This window comes from Scyliorhinus torazame, chromosome 14 (genome assembly GCF_047496885.1).
Source record: "Scyliorhinus torazame isolate Kashiwa2021f chromosome 14, sScyTor2.1, whole genome shotgun sequence".
Classification (NCBI taxonomy): domain Eukaryota; kingdom Metazoa; phylum Chordata; class Chondrichthyes; order Carcharhiniformes; family Scyliorhinidae; genus Scyliorhinus; species Scyliorhinus torazame.
This window is the reverse complement of record NC_092720.1, coordinates 174,353,809-174,375,549: the sequence shown is the minus strand read 5'-3', so window position 1 is coordinate 174,375,549 and position 21,741 is coordinate 174,353,809. Positions and strand designations below refer to the sequence as shown.

Below are 21,741 nucleotides of genomic sequence, written 5' to 3'. Positions count from 1 at the left end.
TAATTATAGTTTCATTGCGAATATCTGGAAGCAGAAAATACAACAATGGCCCGAATGTAGAAGGTTGGAGGGCGTTATTGGCAGGGCAACGGATAATGGCGTAGTCTTTGTTCTGTGACACATAATCACCCTGGCTTGAAACACAGACTCCGTTCTCTCTCCACAGATGCTGTCAGACCTGCTGAGATTGCCCAGCATTTTGTGTTTTTGTTCCAGATTGGTGCATCAACAAGAATGAGCTGTTACGATGTGGACAAGATGAGACTGTGTCCATCTTAAATTGGCTTGTTTATTGGAGCTCAAAGAGCACTTGTCGTCTCTGTGGCGCAATCGGTAAGCGCGTTCGGCTGTTAACTGAAAGGTTGGCGGTTCGATCCCACCCAGAGCCGAAGTGTTATCCCACCGCTGCTGAAGCGTATTTTACTTTGTCCCTCTGTGGGATCGAATCACCGCCTTGGTGCTTTTTATATTTCATGCCACGTTGATTTGATTTCTTTGCTCCGGTTCCAATATTAAACACGCCAAATTCTGTCTTTCTGATTTTAAACATTCAGTTCGCATCCAAAGGGTTAATGAATATGAATTTGAATTACCATAGAGAGACATTCACCCAATAGCAACAGTGGGATGAAAGGATCTTAGATTTTTCTCTTTGGATCAAAGAGGGCGAGACGGCGAATGAGAGACGCTCCAAAGTTCAACTGGTATGCGGGCGGAGATGTTGAGTCGTAGAAATAGAGAGAAAGTTGGTTTGCACTGACAATATTCAGCAATGAGAGGAAAGGGATACAGGATTAAATGGTTTTTTAAAAATCAGCAGGGGTCTTCGTGATCAAGCTCCTCCGTAGAATGCCAGTCGCCTGGCACGTTGATCTTGGCCAATCAAGCGAAACTGCTAGTTTAGGACAATCTGGCACACTTTAGCATGGCCAATCCACCGAACCTTCACATCTTTGGACTATGGGAGGGACCTAGAGCAGGCGGAGAAAATCGATGCAGAGACGGGAGGAAGTCCAAATGCCATATATTTGGGCTGAATGTCGAAATTGTTATGTGTTATCTATATTAGCGGTTCTTTTTATCAGCGTGGGGTAAAATGTATATATCCTTGTTGCAGGAACATTACTCTGGAACCAATGTTGAGGTATCCAAACTGTGTATCTACGAAACTTGTAATGAGAGAGTCATAAAGTGTTGGCCATGATAGATTCCAAACAGTTGATGATCAAGTACATCGGCAGTCACTGTGCACCTCGGCGGGAACGTGCGGCGTCGTGATCGTATAGTGGTTAGTACTTTGCCCTGTGGCTGCATCAACCTCGCTCCGACTCCGAGTCACGACAGCGGTAAGTTAATGTGTATCTCGAAAATTAACGGGTGCAGAATTCTCTGTGTAAGACCTCTTTAAAGAGGGTCACAACTGAGTGCATGTTTCTGCTCCTGTTAAAGGCCCCTGAATTCAAACTGTTGTGAATACGAGAATCTCCTCAGATCACTGTTTTATATTTTCATCTATCATACTCCTCCGGATCTTTTATTTTTGCAAGTGAAAACAGTCTCTCTCAAATTGTTACATCAGCTTCTTCGGCTATTCTCCCAAAACTTTCAAGTGTCTCAACCAAATACCCACTGAACCTTCTTTATACGCGGAGAATAATCTTGGTCTCGATAGTCCCTCCATGGAAATGAATTTCCTGACATCTGGTCATGAAGCAGTGAGGAGGAGTGGGCAGAATTCTGAGAAATAGAGCCACTTGGCAGTGGAGAAAAGGAAACGAAGCAACACACGAAAATCAAGCACTTTGTGAATGTTGGGAAAGACTTCGAGAAAGAGACTCCGGGGAGAACGAAGGGCGCTGCCCGACTGATCGTCGACAGTCAAGACACATTTCCTTTGGTTAGAATGAGAAATCAACTGATATTTAGAAACAAAGAAAACTGTCCTAACTGCACATCAGAAAATACAGTTTTATTATAGTTTCACTGCGAATATCTGGAAGCAGAAAATACAAAAATGGCTCGAATGTAAAAGGCTGGAGGCGCGTTATTGACAGGGCTACGGATAATGGTGTAGTCATTGTTCTGTAAAACAAAGTCACCCTGTCCTGAACCACAGACTCCGTTCTGACTTCTCAGATGCTGTAAGACCTGCCGAGATTGCCCAACCTTTGTGTTTTTGTTCCAGATTTGTGCATGGACAATAATTTGCTCTGAGGACGTGGCCAGGATGAGATTGTTTCCATCATAATTTGGCATGTTTATTCGAGTGACGTGAGTAGTTGCCGTCTCTGTGGCGCAATCGGTTAGCGCGTTCGGCTGTTAACCGAAAGGTTGGTGGTTCAATCCCACCCAGAGATGAAGTGATATCCATCCCTAGGATGAAAAATTTTGTATACTTCGTCCCTCAGTGGGATCGAATCACCGCCTTGGTGCTTTTTATATTTCATGCCACGTTGATTTGATTTATTTTCGCCGGTTCCAATATTAAACACGCCAAATGCTGTCTTTATGATTTCAAACAGTCAGTTCGCATCCAAAGGTTTAATCAATATGAATTTGAACCACCATGGAGAGACATTCACCTAACAGCAACAGTGGAACTAAAGGGGCCTATATTTTTCTCTTTAGATCAAAGAGTGTGAGACGGCGAATGAGAGGCTGTCCAACGCGCAACTGGTATTTGGGCGGAGAAAGCCAATCGTGGAAATAGAGAGAGAGTTTGTTTGCACTTGCAATATTCAAGAATGAGAGGAAAGGAATGCTGGGAGAAATCGTTTCAAAAAATCAGCAAGAGACAAAGAGTGCAAGTTCCTCCGTAGAATACTCGTAATCCCGCAAATTGATCACGGCCAATCCAGCGAAACTGTTAATCCATGGACAATCTGGCTCATTTTAGCATGGCCAATACACCGAACGTTCACATCTTTGCACTGCGGGAGGGACCTCGAGCAGGTAGAGAAAACCGATGCAGACACCGGGAGAACGTCCAAATACCGTAAGTTTGGGATGAATATCGGAATTGTTATGTATTATATATTATAGCCATTGCATTGTTATTTTTATGAGCCCGGTTAATTATCCTTGTTGCAGGAACATTATTATGGAAACAAAGTTAAGACATCCAAACTTGTGTATCTACTAAAGTTGTTTTTAGGGAGTCATAAAATGTGCGTCATGATAGATTCCAAACAGTTGATGACCAAGTACATCGACAGTTACAGACATGCTTCGCCGGTGACGTGTGGCGCCGTGATCGTCTCGTGGTTAGTGCTCTGCGTTGTGGCCGCAGCAATTTCGATTCAGAGTCACGGCAGCGATAATTTGATGAGTTTTTCGCAAATGAACTGATGAGGAATTCTCTGAGGAAAGGACTCTTTAAAACGGGCTCACATCTGAGTGCATGCTTCTGCTCCTGTTTGATGCTCCAGAATTCAAACGCTTGTGAATACGAGAATCTCTTCAGCTCCCAGTTTTTTATCTTAACTATTATCAGCAAGCATACTCCTCAGGTTCTTGTCTGGTTGGAAGTGAAAACAGTCTCTCTCAATTTGCTGCATCAGCTTCTTTGGCCATTCACCCAAAATGTTAAAGTGTCTCATGTAAAGACCCACGGAACCTTCTGTATACGCGGAGAATATTCTTGGTCTGGATGGTCCCTCCATCTCCATGAATTTCCTGACATCTGTCATGATGCAATGAAGAGGAGCGGGCAGGATTTTGGGAGATAATGCCAGTTGGCAATGGAGAAAATGGAAAAGAAGCGACACTCGAAAATCAAGCACTAGTTTTGTGAATGTTGGGAAACACTTCGAGAAAGAGACACCGGGGAGAACGAAGGGCGCTGCCCGACTGCTCATCGACAGTGACGTCACATTTCCTTTGATTGGAATGATTCGAGAATTCAACTGATATTTAGAAACTAAGAAAACTGTCCTTACTGCACATCAGAAAATACAGTTTAATTATAGTTTCATTGCGAATATCTGGAAGCAGAAAATACAACAATGGCCCGAATGTAGAAGGTTGGAGGGCGTTATTGGCAAGGCTACGGATAATGGCGTAGTCTTTGTTCTGTGACACATAATCACCCTGGCTTGAAACACAGACTCCTTTCTCTCTCCACAGATGCTGTCAGACCTGCTGAGATTGCCCAGCATTTTGTGTTTTTGTTCCAGATTGGTGCATCAACAAGAATGAGCTGTTACGATGTGGACAAGATGAGACTGTGTCCATCTTAAATTGGCTTGTTTATAGGAGCTCAAAGAGCATTTGTCGTCTCTGTGGCGCAATCGGTAAGCGCGTTCGGCTGTTAACTTAAAGGTTGGTGGTTCGATCCCACCCAGAGACGAAGTGTTATCCCACCGCGGCTGAAGCGTATTTTACTTTGTCCCTCTGTGGGATCGAATCACCGCCTTGGTCCTTTTTATATTTCATGCCACGTTGATTTGATTTCTTTGCTCCGGTTCCAATATTAAACACGCCAAATTCTGTCTTTCTGATTTTAAACATTCAGTTCGCATCCAAAGGGTTAATGAATATGAATTTGAATTACCATAGAGAGACATTCACCCAATAGCAACAGTGGGATGAAAGGATCTTAGATTTTTCTCTTTGGATCAAAGAGGGCGAGACGGCGAATGAGAGACGCTCCAAAGTTCAACTGGTATGCGGGCGGAGATGTTGAGTCGTAGAAATAGAGAGAAAGTTGGTTTGCACTGACAATATTCAGCAATGAGAGGAAAGGGATACAGGATTAAATGGTTTTTAAAAAATCAGCAGGGGTCTTCGTGATCAAGCTCCTCCGTAGAATGCCAGTCGCCTGGCACGTTGATCTTGGCCAATCAAGCGAAACTGCTAGTTTAGGACAATCTGGCACACTTTAGCATGGCCAATCCACCGAACCTTCACATCTTTGGACTATGGGAGGGACCTAGAGCAGGCGGAGAAAATCGATGCAGAGACGGGAGGAAGTCCAAATGCCATATATTTGGGCTGAATGTCGAAATTGTTATGTGTTATCTATTATAGCGGTTCTTTTTATCAGCGTGGGTTAAAATGTATATATCCTTGTTGCAGGAACATTACTCTGGAACCAATGTTGAGGTATCCAAACTGTGTATCTACGAAACTTGTAATGAGAGAGTCATAAAGTGTTGGCCATGATAGATTCCAAACAGTTGATGATCAAGTACATCGGCAGTCACTTTGCACCTCGGCGGGAACGTGCGGCGTCGTGATCGTATAGTGGTTAGTACTTTGCCCTGTGGCTGCATCAACCTCGCTCCGACTCCGAGTCACGACAGCGGTAAGTTAATGTGTATCTCGAAAATTAACGGGTGCAGAATTCTCTGTGTAAGACCTCTTTAAAGTGGGTCACAACTGAGTGCATGTTTCTGCTCCTGTTAAAGGCCCCTGAATTCAAACTGTTGTGAATACGAGAATCTCCTCAGATCACTGTTTTATATTTTCATCTATCATACTCCTCCGGGTCTTTTATTTTTGCAAGTGAAAACAGTCTCTCTCAATTTGTTACATCAGCTTCTTCGGCTATTCTCCCAAAACTTTCAAGTGTCTCAACCAAATACCCACTGAACCTTCTTCATACGCGGAGAATAATCTTGGTCTCGATAGTCCCTCCATGGAAATGAATTTCCTGACATCTGGTCATGAAGCAGTGAGGAGGAGTGGGCAGAATTCTGAGAAATAGAGCCACTTGGCAGTGGAGAAAAGGAAACGAAGCAACACACGAAAATCAAGCACTTTGTGAATGTTGGGAAAGACTTCGAGAAAGAGACTCCGGGGAGAACGAAGGGCGCTGCCCGACTGATCGTCGACAGTCAAGACACATTTCCTTTGGTTAGAATGAGAAATCAACTGATATTTAGAAACAAAGAAAACTGTCCTAACTGCACATCAGAAAATACAGTTTTATTATAGTTTCACTGCGAATATCTGGAAGCAGAAAATACAAAAATGGCTCGAATGTAAAAGGCTGGAGGCGCGTTATTGACAGGGCTACGGATAATGGTGTAGTCATTGTTCTGTAAAACAAAGTCACCCTGTCCTGAACCACAGACTCCGTTCTGACTTCTCAGATGCTGTAAGACCTGCCGAGATTGCCCAACCTTTGTGTTTTTGTTCCAGATTTGTGCATGGACAATAATTTGCTCTGAGGACGTGGCCAGGATGAGATTGTTTCCATCATAATTTGGCATGTTTATTCGAGTGACGTGAGTAGTTGCCGTCTCTGTGGCGCAATCGGTTAGCGCGTTCGGCTGTTAACCGAAAGGTTGGTGGTTCAATCCCACCCAGAGACGAAATGATATCCATCCCTAGGATGAAAAATTTTGTATACTTCGTCCCTCAGTGGGATCGAATCACCGCCTTGGTGCTTTTTATATTTCATGCCACGTTGATTTGATTTATTTTCGCCGGTTCCAATATTAAACACGCCAAATGCTGTCTTTATGATTTCAAACAGTCAGTTCGCATCCAAAGGTTTAATCAATATGAATTTGAACCACCATGGAGAGACATTCACCTAACAGCAACAGTGGAACTAAAGGGGCCTATATTTTTCTCTTTAGATCAAAGAGTGTGAGACGGCGAATGAGAGGCTCTCCAACGCGCAACTGGTATTTGGGCGGAGAAAGCCAATCGTGGAAATAGAGAGAGAGTTTGTTTGCACTTGCAATATTCAAGAATGAGAGGAAAGGAATGCTGGGAGAAATCGTTTCAAAAAATCAGCAAGAGACAAAGAGTGCAAGTTCCTCCGTAGAATACTCGTAATCCCGCAAATTGATCACGGCCAATCCAGCGAAACTGTTAATCCATGGACAATCTGGCTCATTTTAGCATGGCCAATACACCGAACGTTCACATCTTTGCACTGCGGGAGGGACCTCGAGCAGGTAGAGAAAACCGATGCAGACACCGGGAGAACGTCCAAATACCGTAAGTTTGGGATGAATATCGGAATTGTTATGTATTATATATTATAGCCATTGCATTGTTATTTTTATGAGCCCGGTTAATTATCCTTGTTGCAGGAACATTATTATGGAAACAAAGTTAAGACATCCAAACTTGTGTATCTACTAAAGTTGTTTTTAGGGAGTCATAAAATGTGCGTCATGATAGATTCCAAACAGTTGATGACCAAGTACATCGACAGTTACAGACATGCTTCGCCGGTGACGTGTGGCGCCGTGATCGTCTCGTGGTTAGTGCTCTGCGTTGTGGCCGCAGCAATTTCGATTCAGAGTCACGGCAGCGATAATTTGATGAGTTTTTCGCAAATGAACTGATGAGGAATTCTCTGAGGAAAGGACTCTTTAAAACGGGCTCACATCTGAGTGCATGCTTCTGCTCCTGTTTGATGCTCCAGAATTCAAACGCTTGTGAATACGAGAATCTCTTCAGCTCCCAGTTTTTTATCTTAACTATTATCAGCAAGCATACTCCTCAGGTTCTTGTCTGGTTGGAAGTGAAAACAGTCTCTCTCAATTTGCTGCATCAGCTTCTTTGGCCTTCACCCAAAATGTTAAAGTGTCTCATGTAAAGACCCACGGAACCTTCTGTATACGCGGAGAATATTCTTGGTCTGGATGGTCCCTCCATCTCCATGAATTTCCTGACATCTGTCATGATGCAATGAAGAGGAGCGGGCAGGATTTTGGGAGATAATGCCAGTTGGCAATGGAGAAAATGGAAAAGAAGCGACACTCGAAAATCAAGCACTAGTTTTGTGAATGTTGGGAAACACTTCGAGACAGAGACACCGGGGAGAACGAAGGGCGCTGCCCGACTGCTCATCGACAGTGACGTCACATTTCCTTTGATTGGAATGATTCGAGAATTCAACTGATATTTAGAAACTAAGAAAACTGTCCTTACTGCACATCAGAAAATACAGTTTAATTATAGATTCATTGCGAATATCTGGAAGCAGAAAATACAACAATGGCCCGAATGTAGAAGGTTGGAGGGCGTTATTGGCAGGGCTACGGATAATGGCGTAGTCTTTGTTCTGTGACACATAATCACCCTGGCTTGTAACACAGACTCCGTTCTCTCTCCACAGATGCTGTCAGACCTGCTGAGATTGCCCAGCATTTTGTGTTTTTGTTCCAGATTGGTGCATCAACAAGAATGAGCTGTTACGATGTGGACAAGATGAGACTGTGTCCATCTTAAATTGGCTTGTTTATTGGAGCTCAAAGAGCATTTGTCGTCTCTGTGGCGCAATCGGTAAGCGCGTTCGGCTGTTAACTGAAAGGTTGGTGGTTCGATCCCACCCAGAGACGAAGTGTTATCCCACCGCGGCTGAAGCGTATTTTACTTTGTCCCTCTGTGGGATCGAATCACCGCCTTGGTGCTTTTTATATTTCATGCCACGTTGATTTGATTTCTTTGCTCCGGTTCCAATATTAAACACGCCAAATTCTGTCTTTCTGATTTTAAACATTCAGTTCGCATCCAAAGGGTTAATGAATATGAATTTGAATTACCATAGAGAGACATTCACCCAATAGCAACAGTGGGATGAAAGGATCTTAGATTTTTCTCTTTGGATCAAAGAGGGCGAGACGGCGAATGAGAGACGCTCCAAAGTTCAACTGGTATGCGGGCGGAGATGTTGAGTCGTAGAAATAGAGAGAAAGTTGGTTTGCACTGACAATATTCAGCAATGAGAGGAAAGGGATACAGGATTAAATGGTTTTTAAAAAATCAGCAGGGGTCTTCGTGATCAAGCTCCTCCGTAGAATGCCAGTAAGTTAATGTGTATCTCGAAAATTAACGGGTGCAGAATTCTCTGTGTAAGACCTCTTTAAAGCGGGTCACAACTGAGTGCATGTTTCTGCTCCTGTTAAAGGCCCCTGAATTCAAACTGTTGTGAATACGAGAATCTCCTCAGATCACTGTTTTATATTTTCATCTATCATACTCCTCCGGGTCTTTTATTTTTGCAAGTGAAAACAGTCTCTCTCAATTTGTTACATCAGCTTCTTCGGCTATTCTCCCAAAACTTTCAAGTGTCTCAACCAAATACCCACTGAACCTTCTTTATACGCGGAGAATAATCTTGGTCTCGATAGTCCCTCCATGGAAATGAATTTCCTGACATCTGGTCATGAAGCAGTGAGGAGGAGTGGGCAGAATTCTGAGAAATAGAGCCACTTGGCAGTGGAGAAAAGGAAACGAAGCAACACACGAAAATCAAGCACTTTGTGAATGTTGGGAAAGACTTCGAGAAAGAGACTCCGGGGAGAACGAAGGGCGCTGCCCGACTGATCGTCGACAGTCAAGACACATTTCCTTTGGTTAGAATGAGAAATCAACTGATATTTAGAAACAAAGAAAACTGTCCTAACTGCACATCAGAAAATACAGTTTTATTATAGTTTCACTGCGAATATCTGGAAGCAGAAAATACAAAAATGGCTCGAATGTAAAAGGCTGGAGGCGCGTTATTGACAGGGCTACGGATAATGGTGTAGTCATTGTTCTGTAAAACAAAGTCACCCTGTCCTGAACCACAGACTCCGTTCTGACTTCTCAGATGCTGTAAGACCTGCCGAGATTGCCCAACCTTTGTGTTTTTGTTCCAGATTTGTGCATGGACAATAATTTGCTCTGAGGACGTGGCCTGGATGAGATTGTTTCCATCATAATTTGGCATGTTTATTCGAGTGACGTGAGTAGTTGCCGTCTCTGTGGCGCAATCGGTTAGCGCGTTCGGCTGTTAACCGAAAGGTTGGTGGTTCAATCCCACCCAGAGACGAAATGATATCCATCCCTAGGATGAAAAATTTTGTATACTTCGTCCCTCAGTGGGATCGAATCACCGCCTTGGTGCTTTTTATATTTCATGCCACGTTGATTTGATTTATTTTCGCCGGTTCCAATATTAAACACGCCAAATGCTGTCTTTATGATTTCAAACAGTCAGTTCGCATCCAAAGGTTTAATCAATATGAATTTGAACCACCATGGAGAGACATTCACCTAACAGCAACAGTGGAACTAAAGGGGCCTATATTTTTCTCTTTAGATCAAAGAGTGTGAGACGGCGAATGAGAGGCTCTCCAACGCGCAACTGGTATTTGGGCGGAGAAAGCCAATCGTGGAAATAGAGAGAGAGTTTGTTTGCACTTGCAATATTCAAGAATGAGAGGAAAGGAATGCTGGGAGAAATCGTTTCAAAAAATCAGCAAGAGACAAAGAGTGCAAGTTCCTCCGTAGAATACTCGTAATCCCGCAAATTGATCACGGCCAATCCAGCGAAACTGTTAATCCATGGACAATCTGGCTCATTTTAGCATGGCCAATACACCGAACGTTCACATCTTTGCACTGCGGGAGGGACCTCGAGCAGGTAGAGAAAACCGATGCAGACACCGGGAGAACGTCCAAATACCGTAAGTTTGGGATGAATATCGGAATTGTTATGTATTATATATTATAGCCATTGCATTGTTATTTTTATGAGCCCGGTTAATTATCCTTGTTGCAGGAACATTATTATGGAAACAAAGTTAAGACATCCAAACTTGTGTATCTACTAAAGTTGTGTTTAGGGAGTCATAAAATGTGCGTCATGATAGATTCCAAACAGTTGATGACCAAGTACATCGACAGTTACAGACATGCTTCGCCGGTGACGTGTGGCGCGGTGATCGTCTCGTGGTTAGTGCTCTGCGTTGTGGCCGCAGCAATTTCGATTCAGAGTCACGGCAGCGATAATTTGATGAGTTTTTCGCAAATGAACTGATGAGGAATTCTCTGAGGAAAGGACTCTTTAAAACGGGCTCACATCTAAGTGCATGCTTCTGCTCCTGTTTGATGCTCCAGAATTCAAACGCTTGTGAATACGAGAATCTCTTCAGCTCCCAGTTTTTTATCTTAACTATTATCAGCAAGCATACTCCTCAGGTTCTTGTCTGGTTGGAAGTGAAAACAGTCTCTCTCAATTTGCTGCATCAGCTTCTTTAGCCATTCACCCAAAATGTTAAAGTCTCATGTAAAGACCCACGGAACCTTCTGTATACGCGGAGAATATTCTTGGTCTGGATGGTCCCTCCATCTCCATGAATTTCCTGACATCTGTCATGATGCAATGAAGAGGAGCGGGCAGGATTTTGGGAGATAATGCCAGTTGGCAATGGAGAAAATGGAAAAGAAGCGACACTCGAAAATCAAGCACTAGTTTTGTGAATGTTGGGAAACACTTCGAGAAAGAGACACCGGGGAGAACGAAGGGCGCTGCCCGACTGCTCATCGACAGTGACGTCACATTTCCTTTGATTGGAATGATTCGAGAATTCAACTGATATTTAGAAACTAAGAAAACTGTCCTTACTGCACATCAGAAAATACAGTTTAATTATAGTTTCATTGCGAATATCTGGAAGCAGAAAATACAACAATGGCCCGAATGTAGAAGGTTGGAGGGCGTTATTGGCAGGGCTACGGATAATGGCGTAGTCTTTGTTCTGTGACACATAATCACCCTGGCTTGAAACACAGACTCCGTTCTCTCTCCACAGATGCTGTCAGACCTGCTGAGATTGCCCAGCATTTTGTGTTTTTGTTCCAGATTGGTGCATCAACAAGAATGAGCTGTTACGATGTGGACAAGATGAGACTGTGTCCATCTTAAATTGGCTTGTTTATTGGAGCTCAAAGAGCATTTGTCGTCTCTGTGGCGCAATCGGTAAGCGCGTTCGGCTGTTAACTGAAAGGTTGGTGGTTCGATCCCACCCAGAGACGAAGTGTTATCCCACCGCGGCTGAAGCGTATTTTACTTTGTCCCTCTGTGGGATCGAATCACCGCCTTGGTGCTTTTTATATTTCATGCCACGTTGATTTGATTTCTTTGCTCCGGTTCCAATATTAAACACGCCAAATTCTGTCTTTCTGATTTTAAACATTCAGTTCGCATCCAAAGGGTTAATGAATATGAATTTGAATTACCATAGAGAGACATTCACCCAATAGCAACAGTGGGATGAAAGGATCTTAGATTTTTCTCTTTGGATCAAAGAGGGCGAGACGGCGAATGAGAGACGCTCCAAAGTTCAACTGGTATGCGGGCGGAGATGTTGAGTCGTAGAAATAGAGAGAAAGTTGGTTTGCACTGACAATATTCAGCAATGAGAGGAAAGGGATACAGGATTAAATGGTTTTTAAAAAATCAGCAGGGGTCTTCGTGATCAAGCTCCTCCGTAGAATGCCAGTCGCCTGGCACGTTGATCTTGGCCAATCAAGCGAAACTGCTAGTTTAGGACAATCTGGCACACTTTAGCATGGCCAGTCCACCGAACCTTCACATCTTTGGACTATGGGAGGGACCTAGAGCAGGCGGAGAAAATCGATGCAGAGACGGGAGGAAGTCCAAATGCCATATATTTGGGCTGAATGTCGAAATTGTTATGTGTTATCTATTATAGCGGTTCTTTTTATCAGCGTGGGTTAAAATGTATATATCCTTGTTGCAGGAACATTACTCTGGAACCAATGTTGAGGTATCCAAACTGTGTATCTACGAAACTTGTAATGAGAGAGTCATAAAGTGTTGGCCATGATAGATTCCAAACAGTTGATGATCAAGTACATCGGCAGTCACTGTGCACCTCGGCGGGAACGTGCGGCGTCGTGATCGTATAGTGGTTAGTACTTTGCCCTGTGGCTGCATCAACCTCGCTCCGACTCCGAGTCACGACAGCGGTAAGTTAATGTGTATCTCGAAAATTAACGGGTGCGGAATTCTCTGTGTAAGACCTCTTTAAAGCGGGTCACAACTGAGTGCATGTTTCTGCTCCTGTTAAAGGCCCCTGAATTCAAACTGTTGTGAATACGAGAATCTCCTCAGATCACTGTTTTATATTTTCATCTATCATACTCCTCCGGGTCTTTTATTTTTGCAAGTGAAAACAGTCTCTCTCAATTTGTTACATCAGCTTCTTCGGCTATTCTCCCAAAACTTTCAAGTGTCTCAACCAAATACCCACTGAACCTTCTTTATACGCGGAGAATAATCTTGGTCTCGATAGTCCCTCCATGGAAATGAATTTCCTGACATCTGGTCATGAAGCAGTGAGGAGGAGTGGGCAGAATTCTGAGAAATAGAGCCACTTGGCAGTGGAGAAAAGGAAACGAAGCAACACACGAAAATCAAGCACTTTGTGAATGTTGGGAAAGACTTCGAGAAAGAGACTCCGGGGAGAACGAAGGGCGCTGCCCGACTGATCGTCGACAGTCAAGACACATTTCCTTTGGTTAGAATGAGAAATCAACTGATATTTAGAAACAAAGAAAACTGTCCTAACTGCACATCAGAAAATACAGTTTTATTATAGTTTCACTGCGAATATCTGGAAGCAGAAAATACAAAAATGGCTCGAATGTAAAAGGCTGGAGGCGCATTATTGACAGGGCTACGGATAATGGTGTAGTCATTGTTCTGTAAAACAAAGTCACCCTGTCCTGAACCACAGACTCCGTTCTGACTTCTCAGATGCTGTAAGACCTGCCGAGATTGCCCAACCTTTGTGTTTTTGTTCCAGATTTGTGCATGGACAATAACTTGCTCTGAGGACGTGGCCAGGATGAGATTGTTTCCATCATAATTTGGCATGTTTATTCGAGTGACGTGTGTAGTTGCCGTCTCTGTGGCGCAATCGGTTAGCGCGTTCGGCTGTTAACCGAAAAGTTGGTGGTTCAATCCCACCCAGAGACGAAATGATATCCATCCCTAGGATGAAAAATTTTGTATACTTCGTCCCTCAGTGGGATCGAATCACCGCCTTGGTGCTTTTTATATTTCATGCCACGTTGATTTGATTTGTTTTCGCCGGTTCCAATATTAAACACGCCAAATGCTGTCTTTATGATTTCAAACAGTCAGTTCGCATCCAAAGGTTTAATCAATATGAATTTGAACCACCATGGAGAGACATTCACCTAACAGCAACAGTGGAACTAAAGGGGCCTATATTTTTCTCTTTAGATCAAAGAGTGTGAGACGGCGAATGAGAGGCTCTCCAACGCGCAACTGGTATTTGGGCGGAGAAAGCCAATCGTGGAAATAGAGAGAGAGTTTGTTTGCACTTGCAATATTCAAGAATGAGAGGAAAGGAATGCTGGGAGAAATCGTTTCAAAAAATCAGCAAGAGACAAAGAGTGCAAGTTCCTCCGTAGAATACTCGTAATCCCGCAAATTGATCACGGCCAATCCAGCGAAACTGTTAATCCATGGACAATCTGGCTCATTTTAGCATGGCCAATACACCGAACGTTCACATCTTTGCACTGCGGGAGGGACCTCGAGCAGGTAGAGAAAACCGATGCAGACACCGGGAGAACGTCCAAATACCGTAAGTTTGGGATGAATATCGGAATTGTTATGTATTATATATTATAGCCATTGCATTGTTATTTTTATGAGCCCGGTTAATTATCCTTGTTGCAGGAACATTATTATGGAAACAAAGTTAAGACATCCAAACTTGTGTATCTACTAAAGTTGTTTTTAGGGAGTCATAAAATGTGCGTCATGATAGATTCCAAACAGTTGATGACCAAGTACATCGACAGTTACAGACATGCTTCGCCGGTGACGTGTGGCGCCGTGATCGTCTCGTGGTTAGTGCTCTGCGTTGTGGCCGCAGCAATTTCGATTCAGTGTCACGGCAGCGATAATTTGATGAGTTTTTCGCAAATGAACTGATGAGGAATTCTCTGAGGAAAGGACTCTTTAAAACGGGCTCACATCTGAGTGCATGCTTCTGCTCCTGTTTGATGCTCCAGAATTCAAACGCTTGTGAATACGAGAATCTCTTCAGCTCCCAGTTTTTTATCTTAACTATTATCAGCAAGCATACTCCTCAGGTTCTTGTCTGGTTGGAAGTGAAAACAGTCTCTCTCAATTTGCTGCATCAGCTTCTTTGGCCATTCACCCAAAATGTTAAAGTGTCTCATGTAAAGACCCACGGAACCTTCGGTATACGCGGAGAATATTCTTGGTCTGGATGGTCCCTCCATCTCCATGAATTTCCTGACATCTGTCATGATGCAATGAAGAGGAGCGGGCAGGATTTTGGGAGATAATGCCAGTTGGCAATGGAGAAAATGGAAAAGAAGCGACACTCGAAAATCAAGCACTAGTTTTGTGAATGTTGGGAAACACTTCGAGACAGAGACACCGGGGAGAACGAAGGGCGCTGCCCGACTGCTCATCGACAGTGACGTCACATTTCCTTTGATTGGAATGAAGCGAGAATTCAACTGATATTTAGAAACTAAGAAAACTGTCCTTACTGCACATCAGAAAATACAGTTTAATTATAGTTTCATTGCGAATATCTGGAAGCAGAAAATACAACAATGGCCCGAATGTAGAAGGTTGGAGGGCGTTATTGGCAGGGCTACGGATAATGGCGTAGTCTTTGTTCTGTGACACATAATCACCCTGGCTTGTAACACAGACTCCGTTCTCTCTCCACAGATGCTGTCAGACCTGCTGAGATTGCCCAGCATTTTGTGTTTTTGTTCCAGATTGGTGCATCAACAAGAATGAGCTGTTACGATGTGGACAAGATGAGACTGTGTCCATCTTAAATTGGCTTGTTTATTGGAGCTCAAAGAGCATTTGTCGTCTCTGTGGCGCAATCGGTAAGCGCGTTCGGCTGTTAACTGTAAAGGTTGGTGGTTCGATCCCACCCAGAGACGAAGTGTTATCCCACCGCGGCTGAAGCGTATTTTACTTTGTCCCTCTGTGGGATCGAATCACCGCCTTGGTGCTTTTTATATTTCATGCCACGTTGATTTGATTTCTTTGCTCCGGTTCCAATATTAAACACGCCAAATTCTGTCTTTCTGATTTTAAACATTCAGTTCGCATCCAAAGGGTTAATGAATATGAATTTGAATTACCATAGAGAGACATTCACCCAATAGCAACAGTGGGATGAAAGGATCTTAGATTTTTCTCTTTGGATCAAAGAGGGCGAGACGGCGAATGAGAGACGCTCCAAAGTTCAACTGGTATGCGGGCGGAGATGTTGAGTCGTAGAAATAGAGAGAAAGTTGGTTTGCACTGACAATATTCAGCAATGAGAGGAAAGGGATACAGGATTAAATGGTTTTTAAAAAATCAGCAGGGGTCTTCGTGATCAAGCTCCTCCGTAGAATGCCAGTAAGTTAATGTGTATCTCGAAAATTAACGGGTGCAGAATTCTCTGTGTAAGACCTCTTTAAAGCGGGTCACAACTGAGTGCATGTTTCTGCTCCTGTTAAAGGCCCCTGAATTCAAACTGTTGTGAATACGAGAATCTCCTCAGATCACTGTTTTATATTTTCATCTATCATACTCCTCCGGGTCTTTTATTTTTGCAAGTGAAAACAGTCTCTCTCAATTTGTTACATCAGCTTCTTCGGCTATTCTCCCAAAACTTTCAAGTGTCTCAACCAAATACCCACTGAACCTTCTTTATACGCGGAGAATAATCTTGGTCTCGATAGTCCCTCCATGGAAATGAATTTCCTGACATCTGGTCATGAAGCAGTGAGGAGGAGTGGGCAGAATTCTGAGAAATAGAGCCACTTGGCAGTGGAGAAAAGGAAACGAAGCAACACACGAAAATCAAGCACTTTGTGAATGTTGGGAAAGACTTCGAGAAAGAGACTCCGGGGAGAACGAAGGGCGCTGCCCGACTGATCGTCGACAGTCAAGACACATTTCCTTTGGTTAGAATGAGAAATCAACTGATATTTAGAAACTAAGAAAACTGTCCTAACTGCACATCAGAAAATACAGTTTTATTATAGTTTCACTGCGAATATCTGGAAGCAGAAAATACAAAAATGGCTCGAATGTAAAAGGCTGGAGGCGCGTTATTGACAGGGCTACGGATAATGGTGTAGTCATTGTTCTGTAAAACAAAGTCACCCTGTCCTGAACCACAGACTCCGTTCTGACTTCTCAGATGCTGTAAGACCTGCCGAGATTGCCCAACCTTTGTGTTTTTGTTCCAGATTTGTGCATGGACAATAATTTGCTCTGAGGACGTGGCCAGGATGAGATTGTTTCCATCATAATTTGGCATGTTTATTCGAGTGACGTGAGTAGTTGCCGTCTCTGTGGCGCAATCGGTTAGCGCGTTCGGCTGTTAACCGAAAGGTTGGTGGTTCAATCCCACCCAGAGACGAAATGATATCCATCCCTAGGATGAAAAATTTTGTATACTTCGTCCCTCAGTGGGATCGAATCACCGCCTTGGTGCTTTTTATATTTCATGCCACGTTGATTTGATTTATTTTCGCCGGTTCCAATATTAAACACGCCAAATGCTGTCTTTATGATTTCAAACAGTCAGTTCGCATCCAAAGGTTTAATCAATATGAATTTGAACCACCATGGAGAGACATTCACCTAACAGCAACAGTGGAACTAAAGGGGCCTATATTTTTCTCTTTAGATCAAAGAGTGTGAGACGGCGAATGAGAGGCTCTCCAACGCGCAACTGGTATTTGGGCGGAGAAAGCCAATCGTGGAAATAGAGAGAGAGTTTGTTTGCACTTGCAATATTCAAGAATGAGAGGAAAGGAATGCTGGGAGAAATCGTTTCAAAAAATCAGCAAGAGACAAAGAGTGCAAGTTCCTCCGTAGAATACTCGTAATCCCGCAAATTGATCACGGCCAATCCAGCGAAACTGTTAATCCATGGACAATCTGGCTCATTTTAGCATGGCCAATACACCGAACGTTCACATCTTTGCACTGCGGGAGGGACCTCGAGCAGGTAGAGAAAACCGATGCAGACACCGGGAGAACGTCCAAATATCGTAAGTTTGGGATGAATATCGGAATTGTTATGTATTATATATTATAGCCATTGCATTGTTATTTTTATGAGCCCGGTTAATTATCCTTGTTGCAGGAACATTATTATGGAAACAAAGTTAAGACATCCAAACTTGTGTATCTACTAAAGTTGTTTTTAGGGAGTCATAAAATGTGCGTCATGATAGATTCCAAACAGTTGATGACCAAGTACATCGACAGTTACAGACATGCTTCGCCGGTGACGTGTGGCGCCGTGATCGTCTCGTGGTTAGTGCTCTGCGTTGTGGCCGCAGCAATTTCGATTCAGAGTCACGGCAGCGATAATTTGATGAGTTTTTCGCAAATGAACTGATGAGGAATTCTCTGAGGAAAGGACTCTTTAAAACGGGCTCACATCTAAGTGCATGCTTCTGCTCCTGTTTGATGCTCCAGAATTCAAACGCTTGTGAATACGAGAATCTCTTCAGCTCCCAGTTTTTTATCTTAACTATTATCAGCAAGCATACTCCTCAGGTTCTTGTCTGGTTGGAAGTGAAAACAGTCTCTCTCAATTTGCTGCATCAGCTTCTTTAGCCATTCACCCAAAATGTTAAAGTGTCTCATGTAAAGACCCACGGAACCTTCTGTATACGCGGAGAATATTCTTGGTCTGGATGGTCCCTCCATCTCCATGAATTTCCTGACATCTGTCATGATGCAATGAAGAGGAGCGGGCAGGATTTTGGGAGATAATGCCAGTTGGCAATGGAGAAAATGGAAAAGAAGCGACACTCGAAAATCAAGCACTAGTTTTGTGAATGTTGGGAAACACTTCGAGAAAGAGACACCGGGGAGAACGAAGGGCGCTGCCCGACTGCTCATCGACAGTGACGTCACATTTCCTTTGATTGGAATGATTCGAGAATTCAACTGATATTTAGAAACTAAGAAAACTGTCCTTACTGCACATCAGAAAATACAGTTTAATTATAGTTTCATTGCGAATATCTGGAAGCAGAAAATACAACAATGGCCCGAATGTAGAAGGTTGGAGGGCGTTATTGGCAGGGCTACGGATAATGGCGTAGTCTTTGTTCTGTGACACATAATCACCCTGGCTTGAAACACAGACTCCGTTCTCCCTCCACAGATGCTGTCAGACCTGCTGAGATTGCCCAGCATTTTGTGTTTTTGTTCCAGATTGGTGCATCAACAAGAATGAGCTGTTACGATGTGGACAAGATGAGACTGTGTCCATCTTAAATTGGCTTGTTTATTGGAGCTCAAAGAGCATTTGTCGTCTCTGTGGCGCAATCGGTAAGCGCGTTCGGCTGTTAACTGAAAGGTTGGTGGTTCGATCCCACTCAGAGACGAAGTGTTATCCCACCGCGGCTGAAGCGTATTTTACTTTGTCCCTCTGTGGGATCGAATCACCGCCTTGGTGCTTTTTATATTTCATGCCACGTTGATTTGATTTCTTTGCTCCGGTTCCAATATTAAACACGCCAAATTCTGTCTTTCTGATTTTAAACATTCAGTTCGCATCCAAAGGGTTAATGAATATGAATTTGAATTACCATAGAGAGACATTCACCCAATAGCAACAGTGGGATGAAAGGATCTTAGATTTTTCTCTTTGGATCAAAGAGGGCGAGACGGCGAATGAGAGACGCTCCAAAGTTCAACTGGTATGCGGGCGGAGATGTTGAGTCGTAGAAATAGAGAGAAAGTTGGTTTGCACTGACAATATTCAGCAATGAGAGGAAAGGGATACAGGATTAAATGGTTTTTAAAAAATCAGCAGGGGTCTTCGTGATCAAGCTCCTCCGTAGAATGCCAGTCGCCTGGCACGTTGATCTTGGCCAATCAAGCGAAACTGCTAGTTTAGGACAATCTGGCACACTTTAGCATGGCCAATCCACCGAACCTTCACATCTTTGGACTATGGGAGGGACCTAGAGCAGGCGGAGAAAATCGATGCAGAGACGGGAGGAAGTCCAAATGCCATATATTTGGGCTGAATGTCGAAATTGTTATGTGTTATCTATTATAGCGGTTCTTTTTATCAGCGTGGGTTAAAATGTATATATCCTTGTTGCAGGAACATTACTCTGGAACCAATGTTGAGGTATCCAAACTGTGTATCTACGAAACTTGTAATGAGAGAGTCATAAAGTGTTGGCCATGATAGATTCCAAACAGTTGATGATCAAGTACATCGGCAGTCACTGTGCACCTCGGCGGGAACGTGCGGCGTCGTGATCGTATAGTGGTTAGTACTTTGCCCTGTGGCTGCATCAACCTCGCTCCGACTCCGAGTCACGACAGCGGTAAGTTAATGTGTATCTCGAAAATTAACGGGTGCGGAATTCTCTGTGTAAGACCTCTTTAAAGCGGGTCACAACTGAGTGCATGTTTCTGCTCCTGTTAAAGGCCCCTGAATTCAAACTGTTGTGAATACGAGAATCTCCTCAGATCACTGTTTTATATTTTCATCTATCATACTCCTCCGGGTCTTTTATTTTTGCAAGTGAAAACAGTCTCTCTCAATTTGTTACATCAGCTTCTTCGGCTATTCTCCCAAAACTTTCAAGTGTCTCAACCAAATACCCACTGAACCTTCTTTATACGCGGAGAATAATCTTGGTCTCGATAGTCCCTCCATGGAAATGGATTTCCTGACATCTGGTCATGAAGCAGTGAGGAGGAGTGGGCAGAATTCTGAGAAATAGAGCCACTTGGCAGTGGAGAAAAGGAAACGAAGCAACACACGAAAATCAAGCACTTTGTGAATGTTGGGAAAGACTTCGAGAAAGAGACTCCGGGGAGAACGAAGGGCGCTGCCCGACTGATCGTCGACAGTCAAGACACATTTCCTTTGGTTAGAATGAGAAATCAACTGATATTTAGAAACTAAGAAAACTGTCCTAACTGCACATCAGAAAATACAGTTTTATTATAGTTTCACTGCGAATATCTGGAAGCAGAAAATACAAAAATGGCTCGAATGTAAAAGGCTGGAGGCGCGTTATTGACAGGGCTACGGATAATGGTGTAGTCATTGTTCTGTAAAACAAAGTCACCCTGTCCTGAACCACAGACTCCGTTCTGACTTCTCAGATGCTGTAAGACCTGCCGAGATTGCCCAACCTTTGTGTTTTTGTTCCAGATTTGTGCATGGACAATAATTTGCTCTGAGGACGTGGCCAGGATGAGATTGTTTCCATCATAATTTGGCATGTTTATTCGAGTGACGTGAGTAGTTGCCGTCTCTGTGGCGCAATCGGTTAGCGCGTTCGGCTGTTAACCGAAAGGTTGGTGGTTCAATCCCACCCAGAGACGAAATGATATCCATCCCTAGGATGAAAAATTTTGTATACTTCGTCCCTCAGTGGGATCGAATCACCGCCTTGGTGCTTTTTATATTTCATGCCACGTTGATTTGATTTGTTTTCGCCGGTTCCAATATTAAACACGCCAAATGCTGTCTTTATGATTTCAAACAGTCAGTTCGCATCCAAAGGTTTAATCAATATGAATTTGAACCACCATGGAGAGACATTCACCTAACAGCAACAGTGGAACTAAAGGGGCCTATATTTTTCTCTTTAGATCAAAGAGTGTGAGACGGCGAATGAGAGGCTCTCCAACGCGCAACTGGTATTTGGGCGGAGAAAGCCAATCGTGGAAATAGAGAGAGAGTTTGTTTGCACTTGCAATATTCAAGAATGAGAGGAAAGGAATGCTGGGAGAAATCGTTTCAAAAAATCAGCAAGAGACAAAGAGTGCAAGTTCCTCCGTAGAATACTCGTAATCCCGCAAATTGATCACGGCCAATCCAGCGAAACTGTTAATCCATGGACAATCTGGCTCATTTTAGCATGGCCAATACACCGAACGTTCACATCTTTGCA

General features: G+C 43.4%; 12 non-coding genes across 12 annotated transcripts; all 12 read left to right on the top strand.

The window, feature by feature from the left end:
- The first annotated feature begins 315 nt into the window (after positions 1 to 315).
- Positions 316 to 389, top strand: trnan-guu (transfer RNA asparagine (anticodon GUU)). The gene has a single exon. It is a non-coding gene; the product is annotated as a tRNA-Asn (tRNA).
- A 1,895-nt stretch (positions 390 to 2,284) lies between these two features.
- Positions 2,285 to 2,358, top strand: trnan-guu (transfer RNA asparagine (anticodon GUU)). The gene has a single exon. It is a non-coding gene; the product is annotated as a tRNA-Asn (tRNA).
- A 1,916-nt stretch (positions 2,359 to 4,274) lies between these two features.
- On the top strand, positions 4,275 to 4,348 carry trnan-guu (transfer RNA asparagine (anticodon GUU)). Its single transcript has one exon. It is a non-coding gene; the product is annotated as a tRNA-Asn (tRNA).
- Positions 4,349 to 6,243: 1,895 nt separating this feature from the next.
- Positions 6,244 to 6,317, top strand: trnan-guu (transfer RNA asparagine (anticodon GUU)). The gene has a single exon. It is a non-coding gene; the product is annotated as a tRNA-Asn (tRNA).
- A 1,915-nt stretch (positions 6,318 to 8,232) lies between these two features.
- On the top strand, positions 8,233 to 8,306 carry trnan-guu (transfer RNA asparagine (anticodon GUU)). Its single transcript has one exon. It is a non-coding gene; the product is annotated as a tRNA-Asn (tRNA).
- Positions 8,307 to 9,710: 1,404 nt separating this feature from the next.
- On the top strand, positions 9,711 to 9,784 carry trnan-guu (transfer RNA asparagine (anticodon GUU)). Its single transcript has one exon. It is a non-coding gene; the product is annotated as a tRNA-Asn (tRNA).
- Positions 9,785 to 11,698: 1,914 nt separating this feature from the next.
- On the top strand, positions 11,699 to 11,772 carry trnan-guu (transfer RNA asparagine (anticodon GUU)). The gene has a single exon. It is a non-coding gene; the product is annotated as a tRNA-Asn (tRNA).
- A 1,895-nt stretch (positions 11,773 to 13,667) lies between these two features.
- trnan-guu (transfer RNA asparagine (anticodon GUU)) lies at positions 13,668 to 13,741 on the top strand. Its single transcript has one exon. It is a non-coding gene; the product is annotated as a tRNA-Asn (tRNA).
- A 1,916-nt stretch (positions 13,742 to 15,657) lies between these two features.
- Positions 15,658 to 15,732, top strand: trnan-guu (transfer RNA asparagine (anticodon GUU)). The gene has a single exon. It is a non-coding gene; the product is annotated as a tRNA-Asn (tRNA).
- Positions 15,733 to 17,136: 1,404 nt separating this feature from the next.
- On the top strand, positions 17,137 to 17,210 carry trnan-guu (transfer RNA asparagine (anticodon GUU)). Its single transcript has one exon. It is a non-coding gene; the product is annotated as a tRNA-Asn (tRNA).
- Positions 17,211 to 19,126: 1,916 nt separating this feature from the next.
- On the top strand, positions 19,127 to 19,200 carry trnan-guu (transfer RNA asparagine (anticodon GUU)). The gene has a single exon. It is a non-coding gene; the product is annotated as a tRNA-Asn (tRNA).
- A 1,895-nt stretch (positions 19,201 to 21,095) lies between these two features.
- trnan-guu (transfer RNA asparagine (anticodon GUU)) lies at positions 21,096 to 21,169 on the top strand. The gene has a single exon. It is a non-coding gene; the product is annotated as a tRNA-Asn (tRNA).
- The last annotated feature ends 572 nt before the right edge of the window (positions 21,170 to 21,741 follow it).